Genomic DNA, 24,115 nt, shown 5'->3' with positions numbered 1-24,115 from the left:
CAATGAAGCAGCCAGGAAGGACAGCGTAAGGTATGGAAGAGTTAATTTGCAGAAGTTTGTAGTACCTCTTCTGCACCTCAGAAGCCTGGGCACAATCCCACTTAAAAAATTCCATCATCCTAAAAATTGTGTCCGTGAAGGAAATCTCAAATGGAGTGTCAGGACTAGTGGACTTCTCCACCTCCTCAGAATCATAGTCTAAAGGAGAAGGAATCTGGGAAGAGTAAGCAAGGGATTCCTCATCTGAATCCATCTCTTCCTCAGAGAAATCCTGTCCCCTAGGCCTTTTTAAAGGAGCAGGAACATAAACGCCTTGAGGAAGCTTCAAAGCCATAAGGGCATTAAACAAATCCTGAGTGAAATTCTGGTATTCACTTTGTGGGTCCTTAGCAGCAGTATAGACATGCTTTGTTTTTTTTTTTTTATTCAGAGGGACACCTACCTTGTAAAACTTAGAAGGCTCAGCTGCAGGATGCCATTCCACAGTCATAGTCAGGGCTTCCTCTCTAAACAAAATTTGAGGAACACCCCTAGGCCTTTTGGTAATAATCATCTGTGGTTCCCCCTAAACATCTGTAATAGACATCTGCAAGGCCACCACGGATGTCTGTGAAGTCAGATCCATGCTGGCCTCTGAAGTAGTCATGGGAGAGGAATCCGACAGAGGAACTGGGTGATCCTTCAGGCTTTCATCAGCCTTGGAAAAGACGTTCAGTGGAGGCGGTACAGCAGAAGAATCAAACCTAGACTTCTTGGTCTTCTTCACAGACAGCTGACCCCCCAGAGTGGGAAGTTCTATCCTTAGTATCTTTTGCTAAAAACTTAAGATGTTGGTTCTCTAAATACAGGGACAAAGAAGAAAGCCGACTAAAGAGAGTCTTTGGAACAAAAGCCAAACAAATGGAACAGGACTTAAGGTCATGGGAAGCACAGAGATAAAATAAGTACAGTCTTTGTGGGGAATCTGTCTCCTGCAGTGACATTTACCCCATCTGAATGATATGAAACCCTGAAAGCCATTGAACAGTAAGAAAAGGATAAGAGCAAAAACTCCAATGGAGCACTTATCTGAAATGGCTCAGTGAACCAGTGAACGAGCAGTGACTTGAACATTTAGACCAACGATCAAAAGATGGTGTTTGGATTGGTGGCAAAGAAATTCTGAAGATGGTACGTCTGGACATCACCTTTATGCTCTACACTGCATGCAGGGAGCATACATGTGATGTATGGCATACCTTAAAGCAGCCTAAAGTCTTTGGTATACTGTCTGGATGTCGGGCCTCCCTTGGCAGGGGATCCCTGTTGTAAGGAATACTGCAACAATGAAATAGGACTTCCAATGTTCATTTGAGTTCCAGATGTTATTTCGTCTTTAATGTCATACAGGGTTGAAGGGCAGCAAACAAGATCTGAAGATGTTGGGGGACTAGTGCATTGTGGGTAAGGGTGAAGCTCGAGAGTTTCATTGTTCCACAAGCTGCAAAAAGTGGCCAAGTCAGATCTGAGTGTCAAATCCGAACCCATTTGTTGAGGAAGAATGAAAATGGACAGCACAGATGGAATGGTATGGTGAGTACATAACTTATTTTTTTTATCATTGACTCAAATGTGAAAGATGCTCATTAAACAGCTCTGTTAAGGTGATTTGCTGTCAGGATGGTATAGAACTCAAACATTTGCAAAAAATAGTAAAACTAGTTGGTGTGTGGTTAATAAAAATATATTTACATTTTTTCCTGCATCAAGGATGTATTTAAGTGGAATCCATAGCCCTGCATGGTATGTGAAGCTTACTTTGGTGATGTGAGGTAGTGCCAGAGAAAGTAGAGCAGTGCATATGTAACATATGCCAGCATAATCAGCTGGAGTTTTGTAAATAATTTTAAATTGTTTGAATATCAAACTGATTTGTACAGATGCTTGTGTTAAAAATGTATCAACAGTGGGTCCTGCTGGACAGAACAGAAATATACATGTATGTCAGACTGTATTGTAACTGAAATGTGTATATGTTAACAGAGGATGCTGGGAGGGAACGGGTAAAGCTCAGCCCAGCTAACCTTAAGTAAAATAGCTTGAAATTAAATGACTTATAGATTTTATCGCACAGGCATGAATGCAGCCAGAGACGCAATGCCTGGGCTGGTATTGTGCTCTTTTTGTCCTTAGAGATGAACTGATTCTTACCCTGGGGTGCCAGAGAATGGCTGGTTAGTCTGTGCAAGAAGGATGAAAAGCTTGGAATTGTTTTAAAGTCTCCAGATGCTGGAATAAGCCTTAGCAAAGTTCTAAGTGCCTGTTTGTCTTTTCGGCTTTTCCCGGTTAGGGGTTGCCACATTGGAACTCCAGTCTGCTAATGATTGGCAGTCAATTTTTATGGTGCTGAGTTGCCAGCCAGATGCCCAACCTACAGCAAAGGCACACCCATTCATGCATGTCTTTCGGAGGCCACTTGACTGTGGGGAGGACATGCAGACTCCACACAGAAGGCACTCCAGCCGAGAATCGAACAGGAGAACCTCTTGCTGTGAGGCAACAATGCTACCACTGTACCACTGTGGTGTGTTGTGAAAAATCTGTGCTAGGTCCTGGCTCAGCTTTTAGTGAGGGAGGTAGGGTGACCAAATGTGATGTCATTCAGTAGCCAGCACTGAAATTGTAATTGGATACTAGTGAGAGATGTGACGGATGACACTCAGCATTCTGTTTTGTACCTGACAAGACCAATGACCCACTTCATCTTGCCTTGCTTTAGTAAGTAACATAAGCAGGGAACAGTAACTCTTTATTCGGGAATTTATAGTAAGATTAGGTAAAAGTATTGATCTGAAGTTGTTTTCATTTTTTTCTTCAACTTGTGAGAACTCGGATCCAGCATGGATCTGACTCAGCCACATGTTCTAGCATCAGATCTGAGCTCCAAACTCCTCCTCTACCCATAATGCCCTCTGTCTTCTTCCACCCCTTAGATCTCATTTGCCACGCAGCTAGCTGGCATTGTGGTCCGTTGCTCCAGGTTCCTGGTAATTTTTCAAAAGTTGTTCTTTTCTACCTTTTTCTGTGTCTTCTCTTTAAACTCTTGTGTTTCTAGTGTTCCCCTACCCCTGTGCTTAGGTATCAGTTTTCTTTATCTGTAAAAAAAAGAAAAAGGTCTCTCTTTCCCTTTCTTCTCTCCTTCTTTCTAACTGTGGTAGAGGTGTGTGTGTCTCTGTCTCTGTGTCTGTGTGTCTGTGTCTGTGTGTTGTAATTTCTGTACCATGGCTGGGACCATCAAGATCATGCCAGGGTTCAGGAAATGCACAGGGTGTGGACAGAAGCTCCCCCCTTCTGATGGCCACACTCTGTGTGTAGTTTGCTTAAGGGTTCCCTATTTAGACACCTCCTGCTCGATTTGCATGGGATTCAACCCCCACACACTGATTGACAGGGGGAACAACTTGATCCTCAGGCACCTCCTTCCTCGGCGGTCCCTGCTTCAACTTCAACTGCTGCTCCTGCTTCCTCCACCCTGGCCTGTAGGACTCAACCTCCCCCTGCAAGGTCCAGGATAGGGAGAAGAACAAACACAAGCACCCAACAGGCCCAAGAAGCGATCATTGAACCATGCTTCTTCGGCCGAGCCTCTGGCCAAGTCTTGCCTGGCTGCCATCCCGGGCTGTCCTCAGCTCTGATCGCTATGCTTTTCCCCAGAGCTGGTGGTTTCTTGGGGCCAATCTCTGTTATTGGCCTCCCCCGGCACCACTCCAGGCCAGTTTCTGTGGCTTCCTTCTCCCGGTCCACCTGTAGCCTCTCTAAAGCCAAGGTAGACAGGACGATGTGAAAACTCATCTTGACACAGATCCAGATGAGAGTCTTGCCTGCCCCTCCCCCTCTGGGACTAGGAGCATGCAATCCGCCTTTATCCCCATCAATCCTTCTTTGATTCAACCCGCAGTTTTAGAGTTCTTGTGTCTGAGGCCGCTAGATGTTGAGGAGTCAACGCTGATGGTACCTGGTACCTCAATGCTGACCACTGGCCTGAGCTGATCGACTTCAACAAGCTCTGTGCTACCCAGCTCTTGGAGCCAGTAGCCTCGGAGCCAGATCCCAGGAGGTGGTGTTGGCCTTTCAGAGTCAGCTCTACCACTTGGAGTCTTGGCATCAGTAGGCTCGGTTTCTGCTCCCCTGTTGACGTAGAGAGTTATGGACCCAATCTCAGTCCCAGCTTCCAGGATCCATTCTCTTTCTGCTTTCAACATGGTGGAGAGGGTCCTCTCAGTTCTGTTGAGACCCTTGATGCTATTGTCCTCAGAGTCTGTCTTGGCTCCCTCATTTTCTGCTCCGGATTCTGCCATCCATGCCCCCTCAAGGACAGCCTGTTGCCTTTCCGCCCCAGAGAGTTCCTCCACGGAAACAGCCATAAGTTTGCAAGTCCTTACCAGAGACCCCCTGTGGGTATTCTTGGAAACATACATGTAAATGGAGGGACATTGACTCCCTGCTGGATTCCTTCAAAGAAGGCACCGATTTGGAGGAAGGGGAGGGTTCCTCTTAGTCACCCCCCTGAAGATGTCTCCTTTGGAGACATCACAGAAATCCTTCACCAGGGTGGGGGAGTTGGTCTGTCCAAATACCCAACCCAGATAAGTCGGTGTTTCTGGAGGCATTTGACGCAGGACCCTCTACTTCCTGGTTGTCCCCTCCCATGGATCCACTTGTGGATTTAGTGGCATCTGTGGTATGGAAGGAGCTTGACATGGTGGACCCCATTCCCAAATGCCCGATAGCATTTTAAGTGCACCATTGGACAAACAACAGCAGTCTAACGGGTCCCCGGTTGATGCCATGGTGGTGGTGGCAGTGGCCACCAAGAAAGAGCTCACTCAGGAGAGCTCTATGGTCCATCTGCTGGACCGAGAGTCCTGGGCCATGGACAGCTTTAGAAAGCAGGTCTCCGCTTCAGCCACATTTGCTGTACATGCGCTGAACTATATGGCACATTTGATCAGACTTCAGCAAGACCTGGTCAAAGAAGTTGCTGAGTCTGCCCCATGGTCCATGTCGGCAGAAGAGCAGAAGGTGCTCTCTTCCTGTTTGGTCACCCTCACTTCAGTTTCCAGTACCTCTATGTGACTCCTGTCCCACACTACTGAAGTTGTAGCTAGAGCAGCTGGTACAGGCGTTGCCATCAGGCATCATGCCTGGCTCCGGCCTTTTGCATTCTCAGAACCCTTCAAGGCATCCTTCACTAATGCCCTGTATGATGGTTCCACTCTTTTCAGAAAGATTGTATGAGACACGTTGGTCCCAAGGGAAAAAGACGGGACGACCTTGTCTGCCATCGGGATCTGCTTCTCAACCCCTCAATGATCCTTTTTCCGGAATCAGCGAGGGGCAAACAAGATGTGGTTCCCAGAAGTCTCAAGGCTATCCCAATGACACTCAGGATTCACCCTCCCCCAGATGCAGAGAGTAATGTGACAGATGCCGCCCTCATGGCAATAGGGGTTTAAGAAACCAGGGATCTCAGGATTCTTTCTCAGACAGACCCACGTGGCAACCCTGAATGGTTGCCTGACTGCTTGTCTCTGGAGGCAGTTGGAGAACATCTCTAACTACATTCAACAACCTGGGAGTCAATTACAGATGATCATTGGGTGTTGCAAATCATATCCACAGGATATTCAATTCCCTTCATTCAAAGACCAGTCCCAAACACCTCCCGGATGTCCCACCTGCACAAAGGGAGGAAGCAGCATTGGAAATTTCCAAGCTACTTGAAAAACAAGTCATTCAGTCCATTCACCAGACCAGTCTGGATTAGGCATCTATTCCAGGTTCTTTTTTAGTGCCAGAGAAGATGGGGGACTTAAGACCCATTCTGGATCTTTCAACCCTAAACCTGTCGGTTGCTAAGACAAAATTCCGGATAGTCACTCTTCAATCCATTCTTCCCTTTCTGCAGAAGAATGACTGGATTTGCTCAGTGGACCTTCGGGATGCGTACTGTCACATCAAAATGGACAGATCCTCTCAGAAGTTCCTCAGCTTTTGGTTGGGGGCCAATCAATACCAATTCAGAGCGCTACCCTTTGGTCTCACAGCTGCCTCCAGGGTGTTTACAAAGTGATGGCAGTGGTGGTGACTTACCTGTGGCTGCAGGGATTCCAGGTCTTCCCCTACCTGGATGATTGGCTCCTCTTTGCCTCTACCAAGCCAGGGATCTTCATCTCCAAACCCACCCCTCAGTTGAGCATAACCATAAATCTCAACAAGTCCCTATTGGATCCAACTCAACTTCTAGACTATATTGGAGCTTGGTTAGACACCATTCAGAACAAGGTTTTTCTGACCCCAGACAGACTTCAGTCCCTCAGACATATGTTGTAAATTGTTCAGACCCAATAACCCCCTGTGGAATCAGTTCTTTGGGCATTGGGGTCCATGGTGGCCACAGTTACACTCATCCCCATGGCTCGTCTGCATATGAGGGTTCTTCAATGGACCCTAGAGGTCCAGTGGTCCTTACTGGATCTACCTTTATCCCATCCAGTTCATGTGTCTCAAGCCTGCAGGGATTCACTTCTTTGGTGGCTTCAATCCCTGGATCATCTTCTCGGTCATCCCTTTATCCTCCCAGCCCCGATGAACATGGTGACCATGGACACCTCTCTACTTGGGCGGGGAGATTGCATGGGAAGGAGACCAAACTGCACATAGACATCCTGGAGATGAGGGCTGTGCTACTGGCATTGCAAGCTCTTCATGCCCATCTTCCCTGAGGGCGATAGCCATCCAGACAGACAATATGTCTGTAGTCTGGTACATTAACAAATGGGGGAACCATATCTTATCCCCTTTGTTGCAAAGCCATGAGATTGTGGGAGTGGGCAGTCTCCACCGGCCATTTTCTGGTGGCAATCCACATTGTGGGGAAGTCCAACATTCTGATGGACAGGCTCAACAGATCTATTCTGATGCCTTATGAGTGGTCTCTGAATCCTTCAGTAGCAGAACAGATCTTCCTAAAGTGGGGTCGGCATTGCTGTGATCTCTTTGCCTGTCCTTCCAATGTGAAGTGCAGCGAGTATTTTCCTCTGAACCCCCCCCTCCAGGGGAACCCCCAGAGACACTGTGGTTCATGCTTGGCCCTCCGGTCTTCTATATGGGTTATCCTTCACTTCAGCAATACCACAAAAGTAGAAGCACAAAAGTTGAGCAAAAGTTAAACCATAGGAAATGTATTATAAAAACACACTCTTGACGTCTTGGCTCCACAAGCCTTCAAGGAGTATAACATTCACAATGAATAACCTGCCTATGTACACCCTTCAATTAAACAATTAAATACAATTAATCAAGTTCATTAAAATTTTAAACAAGAAATCTCCAATTTATTTAATTATTTAACTCCTTAGGGGGCAAGGTACTAAATTTTAAAAAATATATCGACTCTTTAAAAAGCAGTTTATTTTTAAAAATCACTTTCATCACAACTCTTATCCTTCACTTCCCCTGATCCAGAAGTTCATTCAGAAAGCTCAACAGCTGGAGAGCTTAGTGATCCTCATTGCCCCCTTCTTGTCTCACCAAGTATCGTTCCCCTCTATGTGGTCTCATGTAGTGTGTCCTCCTTGGACATTAGATCCAGTTCCGGATCTGATCTCACATCCCTCAGGGATCCCACACCCAAATCTAGTCAGTCTGAAGCTTACAGCTTGGCTGCTCCAGTTCCAGTGATAGCTAGGACTCCCAGGCTCTCTTCTCCGGTTAAGAAAATTTTAGTAGCGGCTCACAAATCATCCACTAGGAAAGTATCTAAACAAAAACAAACAGTCCTGGATAAAAAGCCTCCTCAGAACTGATACTTATAGGAACAAGACAAAAACAGATGAGGCTCACCACGGCCGATAAAAACCACTTTATTCACTGCAGTATAGTTAGCGCTTTCACGTTTTAACAATGCTTCTTCAGACTTCAAAACAATTCATTCAAAAGCAGCAATTTATAAATAAAATTTCAAATTCAGATCAACCAATCAAGGCTGCTAAACAGTTACACTTGTCCTCATTGTTAAAAACCAACAAATCACAATGCACTATAATTAATCAAGTTACTCAGACAAATAAATAAAAACAGTGTTGTTTGCCATTTAAAAAGCCTAGTAACCATATTATATATATATAAAACAAATATTATGAATATTATAAATGCTATAAAAGCATTATGAAATGCATATATAACACAAGGTGGTAAGAAAACTAATGTGATAAAGGACTGATGTAATAAAATACTAGTATAGTTAAAAACTAATGTTTATAGGGGCGTGCTATCAGAAAGGGCTTAAGTGTAGCTCTTTCATTTAGCCCATGTCCCTTGTGTCCCTGTAACCTAATAATCCACCTATTCTCACACTCTTCTGTGTGATTCCTTATATTTCCAAGTCTATTAGTCTTATTAACTAACTGCAGTGCATTAAACCTGAAAGTATGTGATGTCCCTACATTCAGAATATGTCTAGCCAGGGCATTATGTTCGTCTTCCCTGTTAATGGCATATATATGCTCCCTCACTCGTTCTCTAAGGCTTCTATTGTTTTTTCCAATATAGAAGCAGGAGCATGACTGGCAAACTGCCAGATACACTAAATCTCTAGATTTGCAATCAGCATAAAAATTAAAAGTAAATTCAATACCTGTATCTGGATGTACAAAAACATTTTTCCAGACATATAATTGCATTGATTGCAGCTCCTACAGGGAAAAGTGCCCTTTCTATTAGACAAACTAACAACCTTATTATCACTTTCATAGCACAATAACCTTTTTAAATATTTAGTGTTTCTATATGTAAAACTGGGCCTATCCCCCACTAACTCAGAAATTCTTTCATCAGTGGTTAGGATGTTCCAATTTTTACTGATCACATCCTTGATTTTCAGATTAACATTACTATATGGAATGACAATTCTATTGACATTAGTAGTTACATTCCTATCCCTTTCTACAGGTTCCTGTCTATGATGTCTATGCAAATAAGGTTTTCCTTTGCCTCTCCTAACAGTACTATCAACCTGATAGACATTTTCTGCCTCTTTCATGTTGTAACCCCTTGCTAAAAAATTTTCAACTAGCATCCCCTGTTTCAAAAATAAAGTCTCATCATCTGTTGTAAGACAAGATATTCTTAAAGTCTGATTATCTACAATATTTCCATAGATGTGTCGAGGATGCATGCTGGTACGATGTAGAATATTATTTCGCCAACAAGATTTTCTATATATCCCTGAATGCATCACATCATCTTTTTTAACAATTTGAACATCGAGAAAATCAATCATGTTTGATGAATATTTGTAATCAAACCTTAGGAAATTCGTCGTACCATTTATATACTCAATAAATTCAGTCAATTCATCAACTGTGCCACCCCATACAAAATATGTACTGAATTTATTGAGTATATTATTATTTATTATACCCGTAACACAATTTGAAGACTTTCTTTTAACACTCATAGCTCCTTCTGGTGGTATGACATTTTATACGGATGGATTCCTTAACTATGTGACTTGCCATTTAATAACAGGCAGCATATGAAAGGTCAATGTGTATGAATCAGTTACCCTAAGATTGTTAATCTAGGATGCACCCCCACTGAGGTATTAGTCTCTTGTCACTTGCTATCTATATTTTTATATTTATATTGTCATAACTAAGTGAAGTACATGTTATTGATGGGTATAGTGTGAAATGCCATGCTGAGAGGCAAAATAAATGCACTGTTGCTATGCATGTATAATGCACAAGGCTGGAAATATTCTAGTCGAGTAGTTATGAAGATATGCAATATTTTCTAGTGCACATTAATATTTCCAAAACCGACTGACTTACAAAGTATAGCATAGCATCAGCTGAAATCTTAGATGATGATAGAGAAAACTGCCATTAATTCTTGCTTCTTGAATTGCAGGGCTTGAGAGACATTGAGTGTTTATTTATCCAGTTAATTCCAAATATACACACTTCTTCATATGTATATAATAAACATACACTCTGAAGGAAATATCTTGCCCTCATGTAAAAAATCAAGTCTCCCAAATAAAAGTTCTGTTGACAATCTTTAGTGGTATAGTTTCCAAGATGCCTAACATTTTTGATATTTATAGAAAATATAATTGTAGATTTCTCTACATTATTAATATATTAGAATTTTGATGTAAATACTGTGAATGTATTGACATGTAATTATAAATAAGATTTTGTGCTGAATACATTGCTGTTTGCACCTTTTGGTAATATTTACTGTTTACAAGATGACAGTTCTATATCATATTTTCTTTCACTTGATTTTTCATAAAATGCTCAGGAAGCTAAGGAGAGTATGCTTCTGGAGGTGTGACATTCCACAGTAAGTGTGAATTTATTAAGCTGGGTTAAATTGATCATTTAGTCCATGATGGAAACCAAGGAGGTTTCATTACAGGAGGATTTGTTTCCCAGCTTGCTAAAAGAGCTTGGGGTTATTCAAAAGAAACCCTCAATGGAAGTCTCTCATGCTGCAGTTAGCAGAGAGATGTCAAACATCTCGAAATTATCCACCTCTTGAGCAAGGTTATTGAGAATATGTTATTAACCAACCTGTTGTCTTTTAAACCTTCCGTCTGAAAGAGGCTATTGAGAAAGTGTTGATTGTACAGCTAGATTTGTTGTTAACAATTTGTTCTCTTTGAAGGTGTACTGTTAGAAGTAAGGAAGGGAAAAATGTACAGAGACCGCTGCTGCTGTTGTGTGGATGATGAGCAATATACTGCTTCCATAAGAAATTCTACATTCTGATTCCTTTACATACTAGCACAGCACTTGATTCTATCATACATTGGAAGTTGTGTGACCATCTAGGGGAGTTGTCTTGTCTTTGGAGAGCAATTTATGCTGATTTATCAGCTTTTTAGGCTTAAGATAGCAGAAGGTACTCTCCTACAGGTTTTTACACTATAAGGTACACCAGAGTCATTCCGGTCACCTTTTCTTTTTATGGTGTACATGCTGGAGCTTAGAGAAGGATAAGTGGTTATGGTGTGTTATTTCACCTTTATAGTGCCCATTTCTTTTTATGCCAAGTTGTTTTAGTCTAAAGATCCTTTCATTCATTCACTTGGCACCACTGGGAATCTAACTTTACTAGTCTGCATCTAAAGGACTTCTCATCCTTACCACTGCAGTGCCTTTTACTTAGTCAGGAGTTCTTTGCAGTTTGTAGCTAGAGGAAGATATAGACAACATATTACTTCTGTGCTTTGGTCTTTCTACTGTCTCTTTGAAGATCAAGTTCAAAATCCACATTCACACCTATGAAGCCCTGTCTGTACTGCGGCCAGCAGAACTTGTATGAACTGCTGAAATGTTAAACTCCAAAGCGACTGCCACACACTACCGGCCTGCAATCAGTAGTGGTTCCAAGGCTATGCCTTTAAACAGGTGGAAATATATATTTTCTTTGTGTGCTCCCACCTCCATCTTACAGAAACTAATTAGCCAGTTTAAGATTTGCAAGTTCTTCCACCAGACATTCCTGCTTCAGCAAGATTTTGAATTGGATTGTAACATTGCTGCTGTTGTGGTGCTAAGTCATTCAGATTATGTAGTATTATATGTTGTTATATATTTATTTGGATAGACTGCTGAGCCTTGTGTACCATTTTTGTTATACTGTGTTCTAAATGGGTTTACCTATGAGCTGTTCCTGTTTTTCAACTCACCTTTTACCAAAAATTAAATACTGAAAATGTTGAATCAAAATCTTGGAAAAAAAAAGAAAATCACAAAAAAAAAAAACTATTTGTAGGGGGACAAATTTCCTTGCACCCCCTGTATGGGCGCTCCACCCCTAAATTATATATACCACACCACAGTGGAAAAAAGGGGAAAAACCCTGAAAAGCACACCAATGGATCTTTTTACAGCCTCAAGGGTATTCACAAAGTGTCTACCTCCTGCCATAGCCTTCTGCAGCCTTATTTGGATGGTCTATTTTTCAAGGTTCCTACTCAAAGCTCTTTTATGAAGGATCTCTATTTCACAACAAACCTTCTTTGCAGTCTAGGATTCAATTTGAACCTAAAGTCTGTTATGACTCCTTCCCAATACCTGATCTTCCTAGGATACAGAATGAACACCCTATGACAGCTTTCTTTTGGATAAGGTTCTGTTCTTCACAGAACTCCTTCTGAACTTTCTCCTTTTACAAATAACCTCAGGAAGAGAGTTATTGAGAGCACTGTGGTTCATGGCATCAACCATTTCTATATTTCTTTATGCCCGAGTCCACATGATGAAGCTGCAGAGGTATCTGAAGTAGGTCTAGCTTCAGCATTGCCATCCATTAGATTTCCAGATTCCTGCCTTGCTTTGTATCAGGAAGGAGCTGCTCTAATAGATCAACCAGATTTCCCCTCAGTTTGGGAATGCCCTTGGGGTTCCTCCCCTTCCCATGATCATTACAGGAATGCTTTCTACCTGGCATGGGGAACCTGTTACAACAACATCAGGATCCAGGGGGTTTAGTCTACCAAGCAGAGGAAAGATGACATAAACATCAAGGAGGTGAAGGCTCTGATTCCATCCCTTCAGTCCTTGAATCATCTTTGGAAAGGAACACAGTGGCAGACACAATGAATAGATTCAGGACTGACCCTCACAAATGGCTGCTGGACAGGGAGGTTTTCCTGGGCATTGCTCATCAGTAGGGTATTCCTCAGGTAGACCTTTTTGCCTCCACCCACAGTAGGCAGCTAAACCTGTTCTGTTCCAGGGATCGATGCCCTCAGGTATGGAAGATGCATGCCATGTCTTTTTCTTGGAAAGGGAGGTTTTTCTATTCTTTCCCTCCCCTACCTCTGTTGCTAATATTCCTTCACAAAATTATGAAGGACAATACAAAAATCTCGTTGTTGACAAGATAACACTGGTTCTCCCTTCTCTTTCATTTGGCTAGGAGCAATCATCACACATTACCTCACAGAACAAGGGCTCTCTCATTCATCCTCATGTCCAAACTCTGCAATTAACTCTTTGGGTGATTGAGTTTTGATTCCTTTCAGGCATTACTTTTCTGAGTATGTGCTTTAGATTTTACATGAGACTTAGAAAATCAACTACTAGAAATTTGAATGTTTCAAAATGTAAGAGACTTTTATTATGGTGCAAAAAGGAAGAACCACAGCCTTTTTCAACTGTGAATCCCTACTGTTCTCTCTTTTGTGAGTTGATCAGCTCAGACCTGGCATGTTCTTTTGTGAAAAATCATTTGTCAGCCATACCTGCTTGTCTGGCGTTCGATCCACTCCTTTCTGCATGTTCTGTGATCAACCAATTTTAAAGGCATCCTAACACATTAAGACACCAAGAAAGCCTATTAGCTTTGTGGCTTTTGAGACATCTGCTAATTGTTCCTTAAAACTTTGCAAATGGAAAACTGTTTTTTACTGGCCCTTGTTTCTGCTAAAAGAGTTTCTGAACTGCAAGTTTTGATGTCTGTTCCTTCCTTCCTGGTCTTCCACAAGGCTGTGGTTACTGTTAGAATTAATTCTCCCTTCTTGCCTAAGGTGGTTAATGAGTTATCCTTGAACCAATCCACCACTCTCCCCTCCTTATCAAGACAGAGGAGAAAGAATTTTTCATTCACTGGATATGCATCGAAGGGTGATTATTCTAATGAGAAAATTGTGTTGAATGACGCTTCCCAGGTGTTCTGCTCAGGGCCATTTATTTAAAGTGTACCTGATACAGAAGATGGAATGGTTAACATTGCTTTGTTTACATATGAAATCAAGAATGGTATAGTTATAGTTAACAAAAACACATTTCCAAAAGAATTTGGTTGGATTTTGCAGATGGGCTGATAGAAATGAATTTTAAAAGTACTGAAATGCAAGGTAATGTATATAATTATAAAATACTCTGAAAATAAAGAATAAACTGAAAGTGATTGGTGCTGTGGGTAGCCATGATTCCAAGGAGCACAGACTCAGATGTATTGATTACACCAAAGAAGAAATACGCCATAAAGAGTGAGGCAACAGAATACTGGTATATGTCTAAAGGTTGGGTGTATGAGCAAAGGAAGGGTTTCTCCCATTAGACAGACTGATTCTAAAACCTCACTTCAGGGTCTGATAGGAAAAAGAGAGTAAACGTTATGTTAGACAGAGAGAGAGTACATAGATGAGCTGCAGCAAGGATAAAAGACTTCTATTGTATGTCCCCAAGTAACTACTGGTTTAAGCTGCATTTGGAGGAAGGCAACTGGTTGAAGATTCAACTGGATGAAAAAAACTAACATGAGCATTTTTCCAGGGGCAAGTTTCTATACCTTTCTATGTGAGGGGCAAACATTTCATACCCCCTTACTTGTATATAGCAACTCCAAGGCTAAACAACCAAAAAGAAAAGAGACATCCGCAAAATACAATGCATCACTGCCCATAAGGATTGCTTATGAGATAAACACTAGAGTTGCAGCCTCACCTACATCACACTAGACTGTCTGTAGGGAAGCCAGATAAGGGGGTTAGAGGATATAATGAAGGCAGAATGATGGCCTTAATCATACAAGTTCATGGTTATAAGACTGGATGGTGATAGGTATGATGGACAGGCAGCAGATGAAGCTTTGAATAATAAGTAGTCATAATGGTTTTAAAGATCATGTTATAAAATATGTTGTGATGGGAGATTTGAATAGTTTGCAAGAAGATGTTAACTGTTACATCATCCAAGACTTTGGCATCCTTAAAAATGGTGCAGAAGAGTTGGTGGGGCATCTACACAGGGATTATTTTTGTGTACTCTTAGACTAGATAGGCATTTGGCTTGTCCTACTGGCCTAGGGTTATGTTAATATGTTGCTGTCATTAATGCATGAAAGGGTTTGTTTATACAATCCATAGTATCTGAAAACAGAGGATCAACTTACTTTACCAGCACAAAATAAATTCTTAGATATTAATTAACAAATGGAAATAAATTAATTGGGTGAGTCCATGTGTGTACTTGTCTGAGGCCAGGAGAGGAAAGCTCTACCAAGTAATAAATACTAAGCAGGATAAATAGGTATAAACAATTATTTATTTGAATGGAGGTTAGTCATTCATGTAACTGTGTGAAGACATGTCCTCATCAGAAGGCTCATACAATGCATTGATTATAAAAATGTGCAATAAATTGGAAATGTGATTAGCGGCTGCCTTTTATTTACACATGAAACGTACTTAATGTTTCATTTTACATGTAGAGTAGGATTGTTATAATGTATACTTATTTTAAGTAGCAGGGGTATAACTTATACAGTATATTAACCATGTGTAAGGGGTATAACTTATACAGTATATTAACCATGTGTAATATGTACTTATTTTAAACAATGGTATACTTATGAGGTTCATTATGAACATTACTAGGAAACATTTTTAACCAGGGATAAAACAGTTGATTTTCTTTTCATGGTGGTATAGTTCTTTCCTTTGGCTGTGTTTAATTTCAGGTCAACTTTTGGTGAAGAAAGAGTCAGCTGTATCATATCTTCATGAAGAGGAAGTGATGGATATGATCCTTAGGCTGAGTTTAGATGATGGAGCAGGTCCTGGACTGGGCAGAAGCACCTCCCACAGCTTCACCATTACTGGCAGCTATAACCAAATAAACAACACATATATTAGGCAAGTTGTCAAAAGACAGCAATAGCTCCTCCCTAGAGGCAAGGAACTGTATTTTTGCTCGTTAGTATGCTGCATGAAAGTATTACATTAAGCATAGAAATTACATTATAGAATCACAAAAAAACATGAAGCTGATGTCCTACAGGATGTGTTAAATTATGCAATCCAAATGGTGCACCTGGAATATGTAATGTGCAACCATAACAAATGTTCGCTGAAGAACCAAATGAGAGTATTGAGACCACAGTTTAAAATCCAATAGTTTGTTTCAAAGGCAGCAAAATGTCTTTGAAATAAACTATTGGATTTTAAACTGCGGTCTCGACGCTCTCATTTGGTTCTCCAGCGAACATTTGTTTTGGTTATAGTTTCATACTTGTTCGCCTTTCATCTCCTTGTTGGAATATGTAATGTGCATTTGAAATATGCCTAAAACGTAGGTTTACATGTCACACAGAAATAAAAAATGCATTGTACTTAGGTGAGTTGAGAACAATGTTATCATGTTACCATTCATAACCATTTTGTCCAACATGGTACCTTGTGAACATTCTTACTTGGTATCAATGAAAATTTTACAGATCATGTCCATGTGCCAAGACTGATGTGGTCTGAAAATCCAGTCACAGTCTAGGTGTTTGATGGTCTCCAGAACCTGAATGCATATTTTATACTTTGAATCTGGCAGACTGTGTCAGGAGCTAAAATGATCTTTGTTTTGCCAGCACATCACATACTCCATAACCCAGGTGCTACTGCAGTACCATCAATGGATGGCTGAAGAAACAACACCCTGTTTTCTGCATACATGTTTAGTTAAGTGTCTCAGCTGTAGTCTGTGTGTATATTTATGCAGACAAAACAAAATGTGTTTTATCACAAATTCCCCCTTATATGAGTACCACTACATCACCCTTTCTAAGGCAATGGACAGAAACCAATCTGCTGATCGGCCTTCACTCTAGATCCTTGCCACAAAACTGCATTGTATATGCTTTCTCCCCACCTTTTTCTCAGTATTTATTAAGAAAGTACCATATGATCTACCACCCATACTTTAGACAGAATGATTATTTTTTGATCCAGCCACTCATTCAGCAATACAAACCAAACTCAAAACAGACCTGCATGCCCTTAATAACTGGCTTATAAAACATAAGCTAATACTTTAAATCAAAAGTGTGCTGTTTGGTATACCTCACAAACTGACTATATCCCCAAAATCTCTCAACTTCATAGGTCTTGATAGACTTTTCCCACAGAAACAACAACGTCCTTTAAATATCCTGTGATATGTCTACACCAAACCCTAGTTTATTAAGCCCACATACAAACATTTAGGAAAAATAAACTCATTGCTAGGCCAGGAAAATCTCCCCTTTGTATCTTCTCAAACTGCAATAGGCAAAGAGGTTCTGGCTTAATTTGAATATGGACTACCCATTATTACTGTTGCCTTCAAGAAAAATTCATCCTCTCTACAATCTACTAAAAAGAAAATATGCTGTTTTATGATAAATCCCTCCTCACAAAAGCACCACTGCATCACCTTTTCCAAAGGCAGCTGGCTACCCAGCAAAAAAAGAGCTGACCTACTTCTATGTTCAGGTCTGTCTAAACTTCTATAGCCTGATACAGTCTTGCCTGTTTCAGCTAAACTTTCCACAGAAACACTCCCTACATCTTCAGTAATCTCTCCCAAACAGCACTCATTTTGAAGACACTACATAAAACTTCACTGTACAACAGCATTCATTCTCCTTTCTTGCTTCCAAATAAAGGGAATCTCCATCTGTCCATCCATCCTCAACCCCTTTTTCCCATTTTTGCACATGGGGTCGGGGTGTCACTTCATCAATGACAATCATCTTCAGCCAAGGTTTGCACCACCGGGTGGCTAGCCCTGCTGCAGTAGTTGATCTGTACCACTCACTCGCACATACACTTGCACCTACTGCTTATTTAGAGTGTCCAATCCAGCTACTAAATGTCTTTGGAGTGTGGGAGAAAACCAGAGCACCCAGAATCTCTATCATCCTCCTCTAATTTCTGAGGACAAATTCAAAGGATAGCTCTGCAACAAATCTCAATGTAGGTGCTTTCTTAACAGGAAACATCACTTTACCCCCAATTTCCCCTCCTAATAACTTCTCTATTTCATCCTTATTTATCTCCTGTCTTTAGACTTGGCTCCTCTTATTTCTTCTTACTGAGTATAATCATTTACAAGTTATGTCTTGTGAGAACTTAATGCATTATGTGAATGAATATAATGGTTCCTAGAGCTTCTGTACTGTTAAATTGTCAGCTATCATAACACAATGGTTAAATACTATTTGCATTATTCTGTACTTTGTGATTGTATTTGCCCAGCTGTAGTTGTAAATGGTTAGTTGTGATCAGTGTGCTACCCTGTAAACAAGCATAAATAAAATAAATCCATATTTCAGTCATTAACCTATTTAATGAACATACATTTATTTATTGATATTTGATTAATGGGGGAGTCTGGTTGGGGTGCTGCCGATTTTCAACAAAGACCCAGGGAAAAAAGCTCCAAAATATTACAAAACATTTTAAGAACAATAATTCACAAATCTAAATATACAATTAATACACAACAGTTTTGTGTATCCCTGTGTATGATTCCATTGAAGAAAAGATTACAGTACAAGATATTCGGAAAACAAAGTTGTTTCATATGTTCTAATATACTTGCTGTTTTTAAAATGCTGTAGAAGAGAGAACTATTCTTATCACAAGTGTGAGACCAGGAATTGTGAGCGCGAGAACTTCAGACATTAAAGTGCTAGTTATTGAAAAACACAACAAATTCCAAAACTTGCTTTTACATATTACACCATTAAAGTATTTTTGAAAGGGAGGATCCCTCCACCCCACTTTTGACACCCTTGCTACTTATATATGTAAGAACTCCAAGATGTCTCTGTAGTTCTTAGGGGGTAATACTCAGATACTGTATGCGCAGACTTTGTATATGCTCTTTTACATCTGTAATTGCAATCCTTCTGTTCAAAAGCTTACAGTTATCACCCTTGGATTTTAAAAGGCTTGTTAAAAAACAAAATATTTATACATTTGATTGTTGATATTTGCAAATGGATGGGTTACACATACTTGAACTGCCTGTGGTACAGATATTTTTTTTCTAAAGTCACCCTTTCACTTGATCAAATCATAAATTGACACCTGCACAGTATGTTGGAGGACTTGGGTTTGAATCCCATATCAGAGCTAATGTCCATTTGCTTCTAGGATTCTAATAGTACATAAAGTCTGAGTTGCGTACTTCAAGATAGAAATTTGTATTCCTGTTTAATGGTGGTAGATATACTCTTTTCACATTTTCCAAGGACACTTAATCATAGCAAAATGATTTTTTTTTACCCTGCACATATTAAAGTTTCAGATGAAAAATAGGACTTTCTTTTTTGTGGGGGATGTGAAATTCTGTATTTCTACCCACTAGGTTATTACCGTTTTTGTTTGTATTTTTAGATTCAGCCTGCTTTGGACCGTTAAGCCCCCCACCATTAGCTTAAACACCGCAACCATCTGCAAGTGTCAGACGTTGACAGGACTTGAGGTCATCATTGTCATTCAGTGGGGAAAGGAGATTTTTTTCTGTTTTCCCCTCTCTGTGGTGGTTCACTGTGACATCCAAAACAAAGCCACCAGTACTGGCCTAGTAGTGCATGTCTGGCTTCCAGACACACACACTGGTTCCTAGAGCTTCTGTACTGTATACTGTTAATTTATCTGCCATCACAGGACAAAGGTTTAAGGCAGTTAGCTGCTTGTGACAAGTTGTAGCCTTGAGTTTCAGTCCCTTAGTCTATAACTGCACCCTGTGCAATCCCAAGAAGTGCAGCTAGGGTTGAGCGAAGGGGGCAGCTGCCACAGGTACAAGGTGTTAGGGGCTGTGCTAGGGAGATGCCAATCAATCAGAAGTGCAGTAACTGCATTGTCTGTTCTGGCATTTGTAAAAGCTGGTACAGAAATGCACTTCAGCACTTTCTTAGTGCCTTATATAATGAACCATTTTCTACAAATGTGGCAGGTGGTTTGCTACTTTCAAGTAGGATCTTTTTGTTTTCTCAGTAACTTAGAGCTGAGCGGCACAGGTGGAGATGAGTAGTAATGGACCTGTCAGAGTGCTAAACTGTGTTACAAACCTTTTTTATTTTGCTCATCTTAGATTGGGGAGTGGCACTGGGTGGTAGATAAGTCAGCTGTGGTGCTGCAAATGACTTGACCAAGGCGATGGTGGTCAGTGTCTTGTAAAACAGAGGCACTTATAAACAGTGGGCTTAAATATGAATAAACTACAACATAATATAATACTGTTGCACAGCAGGGCAATGTAATAACTTTCAATTCAGTAAATGATGTACTAAAGTTTTGTAATAAGCAGCCCTGCCAGGCATGTAGTATATAATAAGGTAATGAAAGCTTGTAACAGATGGGCAAATGTTGCACATGTACTGATGTGCTAGTAAAAGGAAGGCCTGTAGCCTAAACAAGCAAATATCCTTGCATCTGCTGAAGAAGGATTTATAGGAAGAAGAGATTCTTGGAGATACAATAACCAAAATCTTTGTAGGCTTACCTGTTTAGTTCTTGCTTAACTGTAGTACTAGTTTACATGTTAATTTACCAAGTAAGTTGTGGTTGTTCATGGAAGTTATATGCATCTTCATCTCAGATGTACCATCCAGAAAAGAACTGCATAGAACTCTGGGTTTCTGAGAGACTAAAAACTGAATTGTAAGTAATCTGAATAATGTATTTGTTTTTTTTTGTTGGAAGTAACTTGTTGTTTACATATCTAATAAGCTATACTTAAACTGCAATGGTCATATTACCTTCCAAAACTGAACATCTAAATCAAGTTCCGCCCCAGACTACCATCATTTAGACCTAAACCCCCTCATAAGTTAGTAGCAATCAAATTCCATCTCTCCATTATTGATTGGTCTACCATTCACTGTCTCTTACAAATTCCAATACATGCATAGTTTACATAGCTCTTACTCACTTAACAGAACTGCCTTTTTCCTATTCTCTCAACACTCTTCAAACATAGCCCATCTGCCTGGCTTGCAAAAGAAGTGAAACCCCTTATGCAGTTTAATCAGGTTGCATGGAAATATGGAAAAAAAACAATCCCTGAGTCCAGCAGACACAACTGCTCAATCTCACCAAGCAAACTATTTGTGGGTATAATGCCAAAGACTGTATTTTCCCAAGCCATTTTGGTGAGAAGTGAACAACATCACCAGCAGGGCTCCCCTAGACAATTAATCCCCACAAGGATAGATGCACTGCCAAAAGCCTAACATTTCTAGCCTTCTGAAAAATTCTCTGACCCACTCCCCACTCTTCCTGCATAGCTGCTCACAATATCCCCCTGATTATCTTCTTCCCGTCTACTTTACCAAAGTTACAACAAAACAAATAGCAATTTTACTTGAACAAATCTTTCTCAGTTTACCCGCTGGCCCCAGTAACCTTTGTTCTTGGCTTCTGTATCACTCTAGAGGCTTTGTTACTGTTCCCCTGAAACACATCTATAATCTGAGCTTCACAAATAATACTGTTCCCTGAGTATGGAAGGGCGCTTTTATGAGAGTCATTCTCAAGGATCCTAAACCTACTTCCTCCAGCCATTTCAGACTCATCTCAATGATCTCTACTTTAGGTAAAATTCTGGAGAAACTAGTTTGTACTCAGTTTACTACCTATCTGTAAAAATACCACTTACTCTCCAACAAGTAGCACATTTTGGAGCAGGAAGGATGGGATAGAGCTGCAAAAATTCACAACTCTCCAGATTTTTGCAGAATGGCCAGATTTGTGCTTCATATTTTTGGTCTGTTCCTTATAAAATTTGTGGTTTTCTAGTAAATCACTGAGGACTGAAGTCACTAAATAAAGATATGCATTTGAGTTTTAGGCTTCATATCCTCTAGAAAATGCAGGCTAACACAAATCATGGTATTCTAGAAGCATTCTAAGTTTCTAAGAGCAACATTTAAAATCTATCTGTATTTTTGGGCCTTTGTACTCCCATTATTTTAGGTTTTATCCAGATTTCTTGCGCTAAGAGGTTGAGGTAAGAGCAGTTAATGATAGTTTAAAGGAATTACCCAATTGTGGTACATGAGCACAACCATGAGACCTTTAGGTGTTGTTTCATAGTAGCTTGAAAGATTTCAGGTTGTTAGTTTATCTGAGTTAGAGAGAGAAGTGGAATTCAAAATGTTAGAGAACTGAGAGGAATACAGCGAGTGACCTGCAGTTTTGTTTGATTAAATTGGGAGAGGTAAGTATTTGGCAGTACAACAAAGAGTCCTAGATGGGGAAGTAAGGTTGGTAACATTTTTTAGTGTTTGGCATTTTTCAGGTTGGAAAATTAGACTGTGAATGGTTTTTAGTTTTGTGAATATTAGTGAGGCATTTCTAACCATTTATTTTGTTTAATATTATGCAGTGATGGGGTCTATAAGGCTATCAGTTGCAAATTTAGCTGTTTTGTTGTAGCATTTTTCTAGCATGAATATTTGGGTAGCTTATAAGCTGGCAGACATTGCCAGGCATTGTGGCATGTATCTGTAATCCTGTCAGCCTGGGAGGAGTAGGTTGTTGAATTGATTGAGTCTGAGGACAGACTGTGGGATCACAGGCATAGTGCTAAGAGCTGATAATAAAGTGCAGCCCAAGGAAGTAGGGGGATGGTGGTGCTGTTTGCATAATGGTTGTTATGGAATGAGTCAACCTTGGAAAACAGAAAAAAAAAAAGAATAAAGGCAATGGTTTGCCTAGCCTGCTCACTCAGGCAAGGTTTAGCTTAATATAGGGTGCCACATTTTTTGTAAGTTTTTACTGATGGCTTGCTTTATGTCTTAGTCATTTATGATGAGAACTAAGAGCTTGGTATGAGTTACAAGTTCAATTTTGGTTTGGTCAGAAAGAGGATTATTGCTGGAGTATTGTTTAAGTATGAACAGTATAACTTTGGTCTTCTTATGGTTTGATAGTAATTGAGTGTTATGGAGCCATGTTTTAATAGTAATTGAGTGTTTTGGAGCCATGTTTCAAGGAAGATGAAGGATTCTTGTGTTTGGGTTTGAAGGTGTTGTAGGCTTTTGGTAGTACAGATAAGTGTCAAATCATCAGCATACTGAATAGTGGTAGCATATTTACTTACAATATGTAGGTCATTTACGAAAACATTGAATTGAAAGGGACCAGGTTTAGATCCTTGAGGCATCCCTTTGTGCAGTGAGAGAAATGGAGGAAGCATGTTTCCATTTTACAGCTTGAAGTCTGTCATTGAGGTAGTTGTTGAATGAGGTGAGAAATGATTGTTGAATTCCTAAGGAAGAAAGTTTACAGAATAGATTTAAGTGAGACATTGAATTGACAGCTTTTGACAAATCAAGGGAAAGAACTGCTAGTAAGCACTACATTGTTGTTACTACTGACAGTGGTAGCAAAGCTCAGTAGAGCTGTTTTAGTGCTATGGTGTAGCAGAAAAACATGTTGTGTGGGTCTTGGTAATTTTGTGGTAGCATATTTAAGTAGCTGAGATTGGATGCATATTCTAAAACTTTGAATGGGGCAGAATAATTCAGTATATCAGTAGAGGAGCCACCTTTGTGTAGGGGTGGGATAGAATTTTTTTTCCAAATTTTAGGGACATAGCAGTAGGTGTTGCTGCAGTTTATTAAGATGGAAACTGGGCAAGCTATGGTGTTTAATATACTGTGCAGGAAGATGGTTTGGGGAAAGCAGTATTAGCTATAGTTTGAAAAGATATTTCCTGATGATGGATGTAAAAATGGGTTCAAAATCAAAAGTATTGGGATTATGTTAACTCTTAAGAGGGTAGGGTGTTATAGATGGCACATTTGTTTAAGAAGGAAGTTACTGTGTTAATAAAATGTGTATTGAATTGGCTGGCAGTGGTGTCATTTTTGTGAATAGTAAGAGTTTTTTGGGTAGTTTGGCCAGAATGTAGAAGTCTGCTAATGGTGGACCAGAAAAATTTAGGGTTATTTTGTTTAGAGTATTGCAATTAGTATATTATGTTTTTTTTTTCTTGTCAAGTTTGATCATGTGTTGTGCTACAGAGTTATTTATAGTTTTGGAGGGTGGACTGAGTCAGTTTGTTTCCAGATATTCCAATTTGTATCTCTTTCATTATCATCTTGGTATTTCTAGTTAACCAGGGTTCAGAATTTAATCTATCTCTTGTTTCTTAATAGGGTGTATTAATTTAGGATGAAGAGAAATGCATCATTAAAGTATGTGACAGCATCATCTAAAGGGAGAGTATGAAGATGGTTCGAGTTACTGTATCTTAAGCTAGCCAGGAGAGAGAAAATCAGT

This window comes from Protopterus annectens, chromosome 4.part0, assembly GCF_019279795.1.
Source record: "Protopterus annectens isolate FY-2018-M chromosome 4.part0, PAN1.0, whole genome shotgun sequence".
NCBI lineage: Eukaryota > Metazoa > Chordata > Ceratodontiformes > Protopteridae > Protopterus > Protopterus annectens.
This window is presented reverse-complemented; position numbering follows the sequence as displayed.